The sequence below is a fragment of the Thunnus maccoyii genome, chromosome 13 (genome assembly GCF_910596095.1).
Source record: "Thunnus maccoyii chromosome 13, fThuMac1.1, whole genome shotgun sequence".
Classification (NCBI taxonomy): domain Eukaryota; kingdom Metazoa; phylum Chordata; class Actinopteri; order Scombriformes; family Scombridae; genus Thunnus; species Thunnus maccoyii.
In genome coordinates this window covers 12,938,213-12,955,162 of record NC_056545.1, presented here as the reverse complement: position 1 = coordinate 12,955,162, position 16,950 = coordinate 12,938,213, and the positions used below count along the sequence as shown (strand labels likewise).

Below are 16,950 nucleotides of genomic sequence, written 5' to 3'. Positions count from 1 at the left end.
TAGTGCTTACGCCTGATTGATGAGTTTATAATTAGGCACCTAATTGTCTGTACACCTGATGGCCGTGTTTGATCAGTTGGTTCATAGGTGTGGTATTTTGAAAGGCGGTGCCTTGAAATGGCAAAGAAGTGACACCATGTTAGATTTCTGAGTCTAATGTAGAGAAGTGTGTTTAGTGTTTTGCAAAAAGTATGAGGCTGAGAATTTGCTTATAGTTGTGCACATCTGGGCTGAGGTTTTGCTCCTTGAGTGTCAGTTTTCACTAACTGTGTGTTATTTTTAATTTTAGTGTGTAAGCAATTTTAAACAACTGTAACGTCTGAAACCGTATTGTTAGCATATGTCAACATGTCAAATGGTAAGATGGTCAGCTGTACACAATCCTATGTCAAACGAAGAAAGCGTACATTGCATCAACATCAATTTCTACAATTAATTTGTCTTCTTTCTAAAGATCATGGTTCTGTGCTGAATTGCTTTGAAACAAGCTCAGATTTCCTCCCCCATTGACTCCCTTGTTAAAGTGTGTGGAATTAGGGATGACGCTTTTGCAGTTGTGCATTGCAGTATGCTTTGAAGCCTCTCTTGTTGTTAGGTCTCTGTAGGAAAAGGAAAATCCTGCTTATATGGGTTAACTCATGAGAGACAAATTTTACATTACTGATGAATTGAAATGTATTCTCTGTGTAAAATCAAATCAAATGCATGTACAAGATTATTCCAAAATATACTAAAAAGTATTAAAGCAATGGTAGGTAATGTACAGTAGTTACTGCAATGTAATGTAATAAAAAACTGATGAGGTAATAACCCACCTATAATTTCATAAATGTTGAGCACATAACTTTTTTTTTATGTTTAATGTTACAATCTTTTACATGTTGTGATAGTGTTTGCAGTTTGTTGCAACAGGGTGGCCAGTTTAGATTGCATAGACATATTCAGTGGCTAATTTTGTACTTATGTTATTAATCTAAATTAGGAAGTACAGTAGGAAAACCAAATAAAAACAGGTTATTCAGCCCAGCACCAGTATGACTGCATATCCTTCCCTGCTTATTCAGTAAGCTTTTATTTAAGTCTGAACAGGACTACATATTAAGGAGACATACAGATTGGTTCCTCTCTTCTACAAGCTACAACCCATTTTCAGTTTCTCTACATTTTCACAGAAACAATTTTTGCTCTTAACACACACTAATTTTCACACTAACTTACCTCAACCCATTCCCCCAAACAGGACATCATGTCTTACTGGCTTGCTACTAACAAACAGTGCCTTTTGTGTTGGTTAGAATGTCTGGCCAAGATACACTTGAGGTCCTGCTGCCAGTAACTGAACCCAGGTTTCTGCAGTGGTGGGCCACATGGACACTACTGTGGTTTGAAATGTACAAACCCATGTTTTTTCTAGCTGCACAATAGCACACACAGCTGGAATGCTTATCAAAAATGTATCCATGAACTCAATCATTTTATATTGCTCATTATTACACTGTGAAGTTATTATATTAAGTTATTATATTTGTATTTACAAAATTGTCACTGAAATCAAAATGTAATAAGTTATTGCATTCGATGCAAAAATGTATTACATTGTGTGCTCAACATTTTTACTTCACTATAGTCATGTTATTGGATAATCATTTTTTATTAGATTTTTTGTATTACACTGTCTGCAGTGATTACATCAGCAGTAACTACATCATCACTTTCTAAGGCATTTTGTATTATTGTCTAAAGCAGTGGTTCCAAGACTGGGCCTGTAAAGTGTCTGATAAACAAGTTAACACCGAGTTATACATTTAAAGGTGCAGTGTGTAGAATTTAGTGGCATTTAATGGAATGGACTTGGCAGAAATGGAATATAATACTCATAAGTATGTTTTAATTAGTAATAATCACATGAAAATAAGAGTCATTGTGTTTTCGTTATCTTTTATATCTACAATTGAGCCCGCCATGTTGCTCTGACATGTTTGTAGAGTAGCCCATAACAGACAAACCAAACACTGGCTCTAGAGAGGGCCTTTTGCATTTTTTGCAAGTTTCAAGGCCATTGTACGTTCTTCTACATGCTTGCAAGGAGAGGGGGATATTCAATTTGTTGCAACCTCACCGTTAGATGCCACTAAGTTCTACACACTGGTCCTTTAATCAGACAGTTTGTGAAGACATAGAAACAGAACAGATATAGAGGGAGTTAAACAATGCTGATGTCATAGCCTCCAGATATCTGATTATCTGGCTTCTGTTTTTGCCATACTTCAGACATGATCACCCATGTGTTTTTGTTGCTGATGTGAGCAAATCTAACAGACACAGACCTGTACAGAAACACACACACACACACACACACACACACACACACACACACACACACACACACACACACACACGCACACACACAGAGTCATATTTGGAATAACAGCAAAACAAGTGTCTGCTTGTGTGTCTGCCTCTCATCTTGCCACTGTCAAATACAGCTGCTGGCCTTTAGCAGCCCTACTTACATGTAATTAAAGTTAAGGTAAACTGTGTAAAGTGGAAAGAGAAACAAAGTTAATATAAGCCAAGAGAACATGATCATTAGACTGGTGTGCACCTTTTTTAAAAAAAAATAGTTGTTATCTCCAGTTTCGCTACATAAATACTGCTCATTGCAAATGTTAAAAAAAATAACAAAAAAACCAAGAACAGCGCTCACCTTAAAGCTATGCTGTCACTTGCTGCTACTATACTGTTGCTATCACTGCTGGTTCTTGCCTCCATCCTTGCCTACATCCTTGCACCTGTAGGCTCTGAGTCTATGGCTCACCAGGGTGGAAGTTATTATTGTTGCTCCCCTGCTGTGCTAAGCTTGGTGTTTACTTGTGGGGAGTGACGAGGCCTAGGCTTCAATTATCAAAACTATACTTATTCTACATTCCCATGATAATGAATTCCATGTGAATTGGCAGGGTTCAAAAACCTAAGCTCAAGATGTTAACTGGAAGGTCGACAAACTTACCAGTGATTCCATTACAGCATGGAACAAGCCATCGACAAAATGGCTGCAGTGAAACATTGTGATTTAAGGATAGGTCCAATCATTAACTAACCAAAACCAAAAGTAATGGTGTTAATAAAATGTCTCCCATGATTCAGTAACAAAGAGTGCAGCCAGTGATTCATGGGAAATGAAAAGTCACACTTTTGCTTTTGGCTGACTTTCTCAGCCTCTGTGGAAAAAAAACCTCAGTGATTGTCATGAGTACCATCACCTCAGAGAGAGCTACCTTCATCCATGACCCTCAGCCATGTGACTGTTTTGAAGAGCAGGAGAAAGAGGAAATGTGAGGTAGCAGTGTTTCGGATCAGCTTGCAGGATAATAATGAGGTACATGTCATCTCTAACTGTGTAGATATCAGTAACATAAATGTGTTACATAAAGAAAAAGAGTTTTTGAGATGTTCATACACATATTGCCGTATATAAATAACAGCCTTTGCTCCCTAATTTGAATTTATGAGAAAGTCAGGGTTGACCTACTCTTGACCCAGTGGCAGGCATTTGGAAGCATAATATAGAAGCAGTTCACAAATGCGATTGAATGAGACTGTTAGATAAACCTTAGAAAACTCCTCATACCTGCTATAAATGATCTCCTGATTGTAGGCACACGATTTCTGTGTTGTCTTTTAGTCTTTTAAACAAGATCATTTTTTCCACTGTTTTTTAAGAAGGATGGAAGGAAACAAGCTCTGCTGCTGTGACATAAAAAGGCACCATTACATATACATACTGTATATGGACAGAAATAGCTGCATGCATTTTCTGTTCATTATTCACCTCTACAGTAACACCTGGTAACACAATCACACACACATACCCACCCATCCAAGAGCACAATGGCCCTCTAGCTTTGTGCTAGGCAATATCATCCATGCTTCGCCGGTCACATCCAAGGTCAAGAGCTTAATGAAGATTGATGTTGGTGTAATGTGGACCTAGATCGACAGCATTGACTGCACAGTGTTTTGTGTGTGTTTGTGTGTAAACATACATGAGGAAAACCTGGAAAGTGAGAATGAAGGACAAATGTTTGTTTTACTACATCACAAATTTAAATGAAATTCAGATCAGATGTCGTAGGTCTGTAAACAGTGCTTACATGCTGTGTGTTTAGACCATTAGCTTGTCCCAAAATGCTTTTCAACACCCACCAAGCCTCCACTCAGCCTCTATAGCTAGTTGACCATGATTGATGAAAGGCACTAGACCACATTGGTGAGGGAGAGGTGACCACTGGAGCTTACAGAGGTAATAAGGTGTGATGGTGGTTGAGATGGCTGCAGTGGATGTATTAGTGCCACAAACAGTAGAATGTAGGTTCACATTCTCTTAAGCATCAATCCCCTTTTGGATAAAGTGCTATGGCTGAAAAGACCTTACAGAATAGGGCAGTTTGAGAATCATTTGGTTTTATTCAAAGAGCTTGTCATTCATTGATGATATGAATGAAAAGCAGTTACTCTGCAGGTTATTAATGCACAAAGAATCCAAGGTCTTGGTCTTCAACATAAGATTTATACACATATGTATTAAAAATATATGGCAGTATGCCCTCAATCAAATTGTTATTTATCAGCCTATGTAAATCATATTTGAGTGATTTGGTGTATCTGTGATGCTGTACAGTACTTGTGGCCTACACTTTTAATAATGTAGTCAAGCTAAAAACAGCCAGACAGTTTATATAAAAAGGTTAGGATAAGCCTCCAAGAAATTAATGTAAATCAATGTAATGTCCTCTGAAGTGATGGAAAGATGTGTGTGTGTGTGTGTGTGTGTGTGTGTGTGTGTGTGTGTGTGTGTGTGTGTGTGCATGGGTGCGTGTGTGTGTGTGTTGAGCTTTATAGTGCTTGCTGCAGGATAATTAAGTTGAAATGGGGTATAACATACAACTGTTCTGAGTCCCTTATTCCAATTCTAATCGATCTTAGAAGTGAAGAATTCTTCTATGAATGTGTCTGCAAACACCTCTATGAACACTTACAGAAATGGTCTTGAATTTCTACACACTTTTTCCAAAATGTGTAAAGCTTCTAAGACCGTCTTCACCGCAGACCTCTGTCTGAGGTACTTAAAGGATCACTGTATTGATCTTCATATAATAACTTTTCTGTGTGTTTTAGACCATATTTATTTTAGACAGAGTGTTCAAAAGCTGTGAGATTGTTTGTACTTTCTGGATACTGACACATCAGCAGTTCATGCAGATGTTGTCACCCAGCAATCAGATCAACATGCCTATATAAGACCTCAATCAGCAAGCGGAAATTCTCTGACAGAGAACAGCAGTCAAGACAAATGGAAGCAGAAACTAAAAAGGCTAGATTAACATCATTTTGGGGGAAGTGGAGGCCAACAGATACAGTTTATTCCATAGATTTAAAGGTGGACACACAAATAAAGATAAGATGAAAGTGTGGCATGACATTATGAGAAATATATATATTCTGTAAAAAATAAAACTGAGCCTGGCCCATCTTCCCCCCTCAACCTCAACCTGAAAGTCCCCATGCCCCACTACCAGGGCAGTCCTCACCTGCACCAATGTCCTGCACACCACCTACTCCACTCAGCCCATCTGTCTCCTCACAAACATCTAATACACAACCACCACCATCTGCAGCCATGTCCTCCACCCTATCATCAAGCTACCTCTTCAGCCAGACAGCGAGGGTTTGCAAACATCTGTGGCCGTAACTAAGACCTGACACAGCTAGAGAGGGACAAGCATCATGTTTTGAGGGACCTCAGGAAGGTTAAAATATGTAAAAATATGTACCCCTTAATCTTATCCAGAACCCACTTCAGCACATGGCGTAGGAGCGGCAGGGTCCATAGGTAGAGGGCTCTGTCTTTGCCCATAGAACTAGGGTTACAATATCATAATCTTTGTTCTGTTTCACACAGGCTCCACCCTCTACTGGATGTGTTGGATACAGTAGGCAAAGCCTGATGAATGTTCACCCTGCCACAACATGTCATCAGACTGGCTCACTGAGCCTGACCAGCTATAGGTTAGTCACCGTGGCCCTCCTACTACTTTATAAACCCAGCAACCCAACCCAGTAACATGAACATGAAGTGGGTGAAACCATGGCCTAACCTTGCAGGGGTCACAGGTCAAACACCAGACACCCTGCACACCCCATTCCCTGAGTCATCTTGGATCACAGGACAATGTAGGCGTATAATTCTCCGGGTTGGGGGACCAAGACACTGCTGTGCATATGTCCTTGACACTCATCCCTCTGAACAAGGCCATCGATGCTGCCACACCACATGTGGAATGTGCTCTGACCACAGTGGGGGGGTCCTCACCTGCCTGCCTGTAAGAGATCCACTCACAAAGCCAACTAGGGAAAGGGCATTACCATTCACTCCCTCTCTATAGCACACAAACAGCTGTTCAGTGCGCCAAAAGGGGGCAATGCATTCAACATAACATGCCAACGCACTTATGGAGCACAAGAGGTGCAGTTTTGCCTCCCTGGTGTCCCCATGGAGTCCGGTCTGAGAGTGGCACCACTGTGGTCACAGTGAAGCAGCAAACAGCTTGATTGAACTGATAGGGCGCACAATTCACACGCTCTCTTAGCTGAGGTCAGTGCAAGCAGCAAAGCTGTCCTGAATGACAACACTTTTAGAGAGCAGTGCTCCAGAGGTTCATAGGGATCACTCATTAGGGCCTCGAGCACCAATGGCAGTTCCCACCGGTGGTCTCCTAACCCTCTGTAAGAAATGTTTCACGAGGGGGTGGGCAAAGACAGGTCTGTTGCCAAAGCCCTCATGATAGGGGGAAACAACTGCTGCATACACTTTAACAGTGGCATGAGACAGCCCCTTTTCCACCAGATGTTGTAGAAAGGAGAGAACCTCTCCCACTGCACACATCAGGGTGTCCATTCTCCTTTCCTCACACCAGTATTGGAATCCCAACCACTTAGCTTTGTAGCAAGTAATGGTGGAGCCCACTCTTGCCACTTGGATGTTTTGCATCACCTGTGTAGACAGTCCAGCCCGCATCAGCCTGTCCCTCTCAGGAGCCAAGACCGGAGAGGTAGGCCCAATGTGGGCAGCACACTTAGCAAGCCCACCTCTAGGGACAGATCCCTGTCGGGATGGACGAGGGCTGGGCTGCCAACATCTGGATTATCTCTGCACACCATGGCATGGCACAGAAAGGCGATCCAGGGCTATCAGGATGACCAACAGTCTCTCTTTCTCCAGCAACGGGGGAATGAGATGAAGAGGCAAAAAGCAGTCTCCTTGGCCATGACATGTGTGCAAGCATGTCCACCACAAGGGTGGATTGTCTTGATGCATCAGCGAGAGCCAGAGTGGACAGTAGATGTTGTTTCGACTGGCGAACAAGTCCACTTCCACTCTCCTGAACCAGTTCCAAATCTGCTGTACCACCTCATAGTGCAGCACCCACTCATCTGCCAGAGGGCCATCCCTTGACATGAGGTTGGCACCCCTATTCGCCAGACATAGAATGTGGGGGGCCTTCAGAGACAAGAGGTGTTCTGAGGCCCACACTTACGGGTTCTCTGCCATCTTCAACCGGAGTGTGAACTGGATTCCACCCTGCCTGTTGATGTAGGCAACCGTGGTATGGTTGTCTGTTTTCACCAATACATGTATCCCTTGAACCAGAGTCAGGAAGTGCTGGAGAACCAGGAGCACCGCCTGAAGTCTGAGGAGGTTGATGTGTCGGTCATCCCCTGAAGGCCACATCACCTATCGCTCTGCCCAGACAGGTGTCCCCACACCCCATCAGGGATGCATCCGTGAACACTGCTATGTAGGAGGTCACTAGACCCAGTGGTGATCTCGTCAACAGATGCTTTTGGGACCCCCAATAATGCAGGTCCTCCTGTACTGATGGGGGAACATTCACCATGCTGTGCTTGTGCCTTCTTGGATCCAAGAGCAGACTGACTGAGTCAAGCACGACTCCCAGATACTCTGCCTGCTGGCTTGGCTGGGGGGTGCTCTTCTCCCAGTTGATGGCGAAACCTAACCAGGTTAGGTGCAGTACTTAGGCTGTGTGGAAAATGGCCCATTCTATGGACGTGGCAATGACAATGAATTCATCTAAGTAAAAGAAAACCCTTATGCCCTGGTCGCACAGTGGCTGTAGCTCCGTGTCCACACACTTGCCAAATGTGCAGGGAGCCAGGGAGTAGCCAAACGGTACCCTGTTGTACTCATAGGCTATCCCCTGAAAGGTGAAACGCAGGAACTTCCTGTGTTTTGGTGCCACCTCAACATGAAAATGAGCATCTTTCAGGATGATGGTGGTGAACCATTCGCCTGGTTGAACCAGTTCCAGCACTCTCCTGATGGTTAGCATGTGGAACATCTTTTGGGTGATACATTGGTTCAAGATGCAGAGATCCAAAATGGATCTGAAACCCCTTGTCTTCTTGGGCACCAGGAATTATGTGGAGTAAAACCACCTCTGTCTGTCGTGAGTGGGAACGATCAAGACAGCCTGTTTCAGTAACAGGTCCTGGATCTCCTTGGAGAGAGAATCTGTCTCCTCTTGGGAGGATAGATTTATCTCCTTGATGCCTAAGAATGGAGGAGGGACACGGTAGAACTAGAGAGAATAAACCAGTCTCAGTGTCTTGTCCATCCATTCCGACACACAGCTGTGATGCCATGCCTTGTAAAACTGTATCAGAGGACAGGTGGTCAGCTGGAGGGCAGCAGCCAGAAAGCTGTGATATTCCGATTCGGCCCTCTCTGCCGCCAAACCTTTCATAAATGGAAGATTGGCTCATGGGGGGCCAATATTGAAAGGGCTAAACCAACAGTGCGGTCCATGAACGCATCACTAACAGCTGCCTCAGCACATCGTTAGATGTTATGTCAGTGCATCCGTCATCCTTCGTATTTCCCACAGAAATAACCGGAGAGGAGCAAAGCAAACTTGGTGTCTCCTCTCCTTGGTCTGTATGCGGGCCCAGGGCACTACTCTCTAAGGAGGAAGTAATGATGCCAGATGCACTAACATAGCCCTGAGTGGTCAGCTGTATATGCTGGTCCCATGCAGGGCAGCACAAACATCAGGAGACAGTGCTGACACTAAGCAGACATTTGGCGTCCTCACTTCAGTCAATGTGTGGGTCTGAAGCTTTATTCCTGTGTGAGGATATAATGCCACTCACCACCTCACCGTTTCTCAGGGAGATGCGCCACGCCGGCTGGTCCGATAAATAATGGTACCAGCAAGCACAGTCTCACCACATTGCTGTGGGCTGTTGAACATAGCCCATGCCGATGTGATGCTCCCTACCGCTGACAGTCATTTCGGAGCCGCTGACTATCCCAGAGCCTAAGCCAGCTTCTGCAGGGGTTTGTCCGCGCTCCTCACTCCAGCATGGGCCACTCTGCGGTCGATGCTGCAGTGGCTCTGTCAAGGGGGGGTCAGGGGGAACCCAACACAATCCGCTGCCATGGCCATAATCTTCTGGAAATCATCGCAAACTGAAGTTGGCGGCAGGTTTCCAAAGGTCAGTGGAGTTGCAGAGACAGATGAGAAGGTTGTCGCCATCATCCATTGGAGCAGCTGCATGGAGAGTCTCAGCTGAGGCATCAAGCTCAATATCGAACTCAAGTTCGCTCTTGTAGCAGCGGAGTGAAACATCACAGAGCTGAAAATGGTCCCACTGTCGCTGGTGTTGAATAGGAGGGAGTGCCCAGCAGTGCATGCAAGGTGGTGTCTTAATCATGCTGCTCTCTGTGTGGTCCCGTCTGAGGCACTCGAAGCAGAAGAGATGACTGACGGCGGCGGTGATGAGACTGGGGCACGACAGGCAGAAATGAGCTTGGAGCAATGACTCTATCTACGGAGAGGAAAGATCAGTGAGCTGATTTCACATCGCTGAAGAGAGATGGATAAGTGAGCGGCAGCAAGACACTGCTTTAGCTACTGGGTGAGCCACATAATCGGTAGGCAGGTCCTGATTGGCTGGCTACGTACATGCAAATTTCAGTGGGTGATTGGTTGCATGTGATTGGAGGAGAGTATAAAATCCAGAAGAGGGCGGAGCCTGTTTGAGATAGAACACTCAATTTTCTGTAATAAAAGTGCAAATCTGGTGTTTTTTAATAAAAAAGGGATTGATCTAAACTAGTCATTGGATGCCTACTGCTGTTCTGTTTGCTCTGCTCTTTTAGAACAATCCATATTCTAAGAACATTTGGGCCTGTGAAAAAAAATGTGTATTCCCTTTTTCAGAGGGTGATTCACCATATATCACATTGGCCCTGAAGTCAACATGGTAATCCTCTTTTTGTCCCCTGTGTCCTGTGTGCTTGCTGCACCTGTGGCATTTCTCAAGCTATGATTTGGAATTGTCATATTAATGCTTTTTCTGACCTCCAGGGCCAAGACATCAATCTCTGAAGAGGGAATAGAATTGTGTTGGACACCTGGAGCCATTCACTCTGCTAAGATAACCTGTCCACTTTATGATGATGCCATTTGTGTAAAAAGAGGTGGTAAATTCCAGGACATAAGGCTTAGTTTAGCTTCCCAGTTGATAGCCTGCTTCTCTGAGGCAGTGTTGTTGGAATTCTCATTGCTACTGTATAGTTGTGGTTATGTTTATTCTAATTTACTCTGGTTTCTTACTATATTTTGCTTTTTACACCTTTCTCAAGTAAATGTAGGTTTTAAGGCAGAGGATCCTAACCCCAAGGCCGCAGACCAAAATCAGGTCATGGGCCTTTTCTACCTCCCACCACTCTGACATTGCTGTAACAAGGAGGGGATTGACCCTTGTATCTCTTTCTTAAAGGACCTCACTGGAGAGGTGGCCTCCCATATGTATTTACATGTTGGCATGCAGCTGATTCTCTCACCTTTTTAAAATGGGCAGGGAATGGTCTACTTCAATGACAATACAACAGAGTGAACACATTAGCTGCTGAGACAGCAGATTGGAGTTTTAACTCTACAAACAGACAGAACTGTTCTGGAGGTTAAAAAGCAGTGCACAAAGGGAATGGAGGCACTACTTAAATCTGGAATTAGGTAACTCTAATTGCAGAGATGAAACAGCTCTGGCAAGATAATTACTAATAATACTGCAAAAAACTGTACTTTTAATTGTAATGAATCAAAATCTGATAACACAAAGAGTCACTTTGGAGTTTTTGTAACTCTGAAAAAAGATTTCCATTCATTGTTTTATAGCTGAAAAGTGTCTCTTTTGTAATGACTGTGTGTGGGAAAAGTGTTTTTGGACCAGTGTGAGTCACATGACCAGCAATTCAAACTGTGGCCACTATGCAAACATTGCTTCACAATCCAGCACTGTTCCTGCAGGTTTATTAGTAGCTAATATTTTAAAAGTGGCACAAACAGATCAGGAACTTAACAAATCATTGATCAAACAAAGCATTACACTTCATATTTTATGTTTGTGCTATCCTTGTTCCCGGCTATTTCTTGGCCATTAAGTTCCTCTTGAAAAAATGTTTAACTAGAACTCAATTTTATGCTGAAAACATCAAACCTGTGACCTTTATGTTAGCGAGTAGTCTGTCTAGGTTAAATTGCCTGGAATTTCATTTTCAAAGGATCTATTGTTGGCTGAGGTTTTGTGGGATGACAGCTGTGCTTCCGATGGCTATAGGAAGAGGAATGTTTTCTTTTGTTTGAGTTGAGTGTCTGGCCTAAAATGATATATGCTGATGTGAAATGTGTCAGCTCAACATCGGCCTGAAGGTTCTCCTTGGAGCAAGTATTTACTTGAGCACTGTCAGCATATCGGACCAGGCTGTAAATTGGTTGATGTAGAATACGGCTGCACAAATCCTGATGTGTATTTCTATAGGAAGCAATCTCCAACAAGCAGGGCATCTATGCTGGGAAGAAAGAGAGCAGAGAGGTTGGATTTTATGAGGCACGGCATCATCATCATCATCATTGTTATTGTTATTTGCCAATAAATGTCTACGTCTCAATGCTTATTTTTTGTCACACGTCTTTGCCTTAATCAATTTCTGTTATCATTTAATGCTTCCCTCTCCCCTCTCACTTATCTTTTCTGCACTTTGGCTATGTTCAGATGCCTCCCTTCTCATTTCTTGTCTCTGGCAGCCCCTTTTTTTCTAATTTACAGCCTTCATCCATCCACCCATCCAGCCATCATCCAACATTTATCCACCCATAAACATTCATCTGTCCTTCCAGCCAATCTCTTATCTCCCTCCTACAGTGTCCATTACATCCCTCCCATCCCTTATCCTAGGTTCACCTGTGCTGCTATATGTCTCTCAGACTTCTGCTTCTTCCTTCTCCCAAGATGCTAATTCGTCTTCTTCCAATTCACTCTTTGCCGAGCCCTCTGCCTTACTAAATTATACTTGCTCCAATATTTGTTTCCCATTCTTCAGCTGGTGTGTCTTCTTTGCACCATTGTTCAGTCCCTTCCCGCTTTCCTTCTTTCTTTCCATTTCACTGGAAGGTGATTTTTTATTTCTCCAGACTGATTTTTCAGTTCCCTTTTGCTTTTAGTGTCCTGTCACTCTTATAACCACTTCCAGTGCTTTTTCTCTTCTCTTCTTCTCTTCCTTTTCCTCCCTCATTCCTCTTTAATCCCACTCCCCCAACCTTAACGCTGGTCCTGCCTTGATCACTTTTCCCCACATTCCCTTGCTTCATTGCAGGCTGGATTTTGCTTTCTCCTTCCCCTCTCCCACATCTGTTATACCCATACCCTTCTCCTTCACTTTCCCATATTCTTTCCCTTCACTGTGGGTGTTTTTCTCTCTTCCTCCTGCCCTCCTTTTTCTTCTTCCCTTTGCTCCTTTCAGTGCCCTGTCCCCGCTAATGCTTTCACCTTTGACGTTTGCTCATGTCTCCGACTTCCAAATATAACTCTTCATCATTCGGCATCACCCCCCCATTGCCTCTCTCCCCTACTTCTTTCATGCCAACACCAGCCTCTAATGGGCAAGTATTTCTCCCTCATATTCCCTCTCCTCCCTCCCCCCTGTTGTCCTTCTTCAACCCAACATGCCCCATGCACTCAACAGTCTCATTCAGGGTATTATTTACAGATTTTATAACCCTGTAATATAAGTAGGACAGCACATTTTTAAATAAATTAGAACTATAGCTAAATTTAAAAAGGAGAAGACTGCTTTTTGTGCTCATCATTACAAAAGGACTTTAACCAATCTTTTTCTCTAACCTAACTGGGGAATGATTCATAAATTTGCACATGAAAAAGCCTGTTTTAAGAAACTGGTGTTAATTGTGGTACAGTATTATCACAAAATGTTCTGTTTTTGCCTCCATCAAGCCACATTATATCATAGCCTGTCACACAGTAGAGAATGATTATGACACAGGCAATGTATTGCCAGGAAAAAAAGCTGTTTAATTAATGTTAAGGGGAAAAAAATCAATCTTACTCATACTGTAAGCTCAACAGGGATTATTTAGATTTTGCTTTCAGCTTGGTCATGCAAAACCACCCACCAGTTGGAAATACATAGCTTTTACATAAGATCGACTGCATAGCCTGCAGCAAATATTCAGGAATCAGGGATGTTATTGATTGAACTTAAGTCACTGGCATACACTACATTCTTTGTGCATAAACCTTAATTATATTAAGTCTACAAAGTCTTTAGAGGGATTATTAGTCAGATTCACACCATCATTTTGCTTCCATAGGTAATGGTCAAGAACAAATTAGCATACTGTTTTGCTTATGCATTGTAGCTGGAACAGGAATACACAATAATCATAAGAAATACAATTTATATTTCTGTTGTGTTTTTAGTTTAGATTGTAAGAACCTTTACTGTACTTTGAAATCATTTAATTAAAAAGACATACTTTTGATTACCCTGTAGTGTTTATGGAACATTGTTCAAATTATTTTATGAAGTCGTTGTATAAAGGAAATCAGATACTGCTGAGTATGTTACATTATGGTAGACAGCAGTTCCTCACAGATTCTTATCATTACCCCAGTCTACCTTAACCAGGGGCATGCCAATAGACAGATCTACGTTTCTGTTCCAGGCAGCGGTATGTCTTGGTATGGTTGTGAGTTCCAACACAGTTGAGGGTGGGAAGTCAGTGGGGGATCAGGGCATTTACTTCAGCAAATTAAAAGCATTTCTCAAGAACACATTAGTTTATTTTATTTATTAATTTAGCATGTTAGCATGCAAAAATTTGTTAATAAACAATAAACCTAAACTACTCAAAGTAGTCCTTTGTTTTGTAAGTATTTGGTCATAAACCAAATATAAAGTATTTACTTTGTTACAGATTTTGTGCCAATTCATTGAGTAGATGTTGAAATATTTCACTGGATAGCTGAAAAATTTGACCTGCTGGTGGAACTGGAGGAAAAGTCAGGGGATCACCAAAGTAATCAGAGTTCATGCTCTCAGGACCATGAATATCTGTACAAAATTCCTTGGCAATCCATCCACTAGTTATTGAGATATTTCAGTGCAGACCAAAGTGGGCCAACCAACCAAATGACAGACAGACCAACATTGTTATACCTAGATGCTTCTAGCACACCAAAAATTGCAACAGAGGAGTGGAGGTAAATATCCGTTTGTGGCTTTGTGGCTACTGTGTGTGTGGACACTGTTTGACCATAACTGCTTGGTGGAAACATAGATAGCGATGTGTTTCATCACGGTGCCAGTATTTAGAGCTAACCAGCCATGAGCAGCTACTGTCAGGCTCTCTGTTTCTCTGCTAGAAGTGTACAGATGTCTGCGGCGCATTGACAGTCACTAGAAGCACATTTATTCCCCTTTGAGACAGTCACTTTGTTGGTACTTGTGTTGTATCTGGGTTAGAGGTTCTCCTATGATAGGTTCTCCCAGTGTTTGTGGGAAAATGCAAGTACATAATGGTAGTGGAACTGATTGTAATACAGTTATCTTTTATTTTGACCAGTCTCATCTTTTGACATCCCTGCATTTAGTTTTTAGCACACATTACTCAAACAGGTGTAAATTAATTTGAATTTGATTTTCAGTCACTGATTAAAAAGCACAGGTGAGTATTTACAGCACCAGGGCAATTGACTCAAAAAACGTCATTATTAATCGGAAGCTAAAAGTTGATTAATAACTGTCTGTTACATTTTGGACAGACTGCTAATTACTATTTCTCTTGAGATTTTTGTTCTTTTGTTTTTTTTTCCCATTTCATCAGGGCAAGGCAATCACGAAAAGCTGAAAATGTCCAGGCAGACAAGAAAACCATTCAACCAAAACAACCATGCCTTGACCCATGTGACACAACTCATCATTCACTTGAAGGCTTGCTATTCAGTAAGATGTGCTCTCACATATTTGTATTAGGCAAGGTTGGCTCAGATTTTTCAGATCGACTGCCATCTTGACATTCTCTCTTCGTATTATATTTGTATTTTAAAGGAGACAGGGAAATAATTGTTATGACAAAATTACCTCCCCCCCTAAACAGTCCATGTCATTTTGGTTTTCACAATTCCTCGATCTCTGAGCTAAAACTATCCAAGACATCCAAATAGGCATAAATCCATCCATCCATCCATCCATCCATCCATCCACTCAGCCAGCTATATCTAGCCATCTGTTATTTCCTCAACTTTTCCCTTGCACCCCACTCTCCCTCTATTTCTACCTCTCTCATTTTTTTCGCCCTCTCTCTCTATCTTGCTTGCTTTCTCTCTCTTCCAAAGCCCATCCATGAGATGAACGTCCCGCTCCAGTGAGCAGTGAGCTTTTTCCCAGACATCCTGACGGAGAGAGACAACCTTGGCAGAAGACTTTATGTAAGCAGTTCATTAGCTTCTCAGCTCTGGACCCCCCACACTCACATGATAATCAGAGTGTCCGCCATGGTGAGAAATTACCCAGAAAAATATCCATTTGACATACAGACTGAAAACACCCCAGCTGGCCATGTTATGCAACTGTGACCCTGGTCTCTTTGCACTGCAGGAGAAAAGGCATTGTGGTTCACAGAAGGCCAGCCTGTCGATTAAAAGTACATATTAAAATTTCTTTATCTCACTGCCCTTTTTAACTGACACTTTTTTGTACAAGAGACACTTCCTAAACTCACGTCTTGGAAACTAGCGCTGTGTTTTGATACAATTTATTTCCACAACAGAGGGTTGTTATGGTACCTCACCTGCCACTTGCAGTGGAGCAGTCGTGGTTGAACAGACTGTGTGTTGCTGAAATTGCCTATTAGGGGATTTATTATTGACTCTGGGTGCACTTACTGTGCTGTGCTGGAAGATGCTTCATATGGAAGCATGCACTACTTTTTCTGAAAGTTTAGAAATTAATGTTCTACAGATAAACACTGTCTTTATTTAGCAAAATGAGTAAGTTATTGTGTAGGTAAAACTGAGGAAGCTTTAACTTTCACAACACCTCTCCCCAGTATCTCACAATACATACAGAAATTGAGTTGGTACAACTGCTTTAATCATTGGTATCACAATCATTAGTAACTTTAAAAAAAAGCATAAATGATTTAAGATGATGTGTATGATTTATTTTTTAAAGAGATCAATAATTTGCACAATGTGTGCCACCAATACACACACTACATGTGAAATTGGCAATTGAAAAAAAACTAATAATGCATCCCAATTACCAAATTTTCAAATCACACTTTATCTTTGAACCAAGAGCTACTAAATGAAGACATCTTACTGCTACCACTAATGGAGTTAACTGGGCACAGACTATCATCACCACAGGATTCCAAATAATGAAGCTAAGTTTTAATTAGATCTGATGTGTTGCCTTAATATAAGATTAGTTGAATAACTGTCCATCATAATTAAACCATTTAGGCTATATGAGTCTAAGGTGCATAACCACATTAACCG

At 42.1% G+C, this 16,950-nt stretch overlaps 1 long non-coding RNA gene across 1 annotated transcript in view; it reads left to right on the top strand.

The window, feature by feature from the left end:
* The window catches only part of LOC121909868, a 77,655-nt gene that overhangs the window by 26,720 nt on the left and 33,985 nt on the right, over positions 1 to 16,950 (top strand). Inside the window, exons 2-3 of the long non-coding RNA XR_006099540.1 lie at positions 15,273 to 15,391; positions 15,784 to 15,876. This is a non-coding gene — a long non-coding RNA (uncharacterized LOC121909868). The remainder of the gene's footprint in view (positions 1 to 15,272; positions 15,392 to 15,783; positions 15,877 to 16,950) is intronic.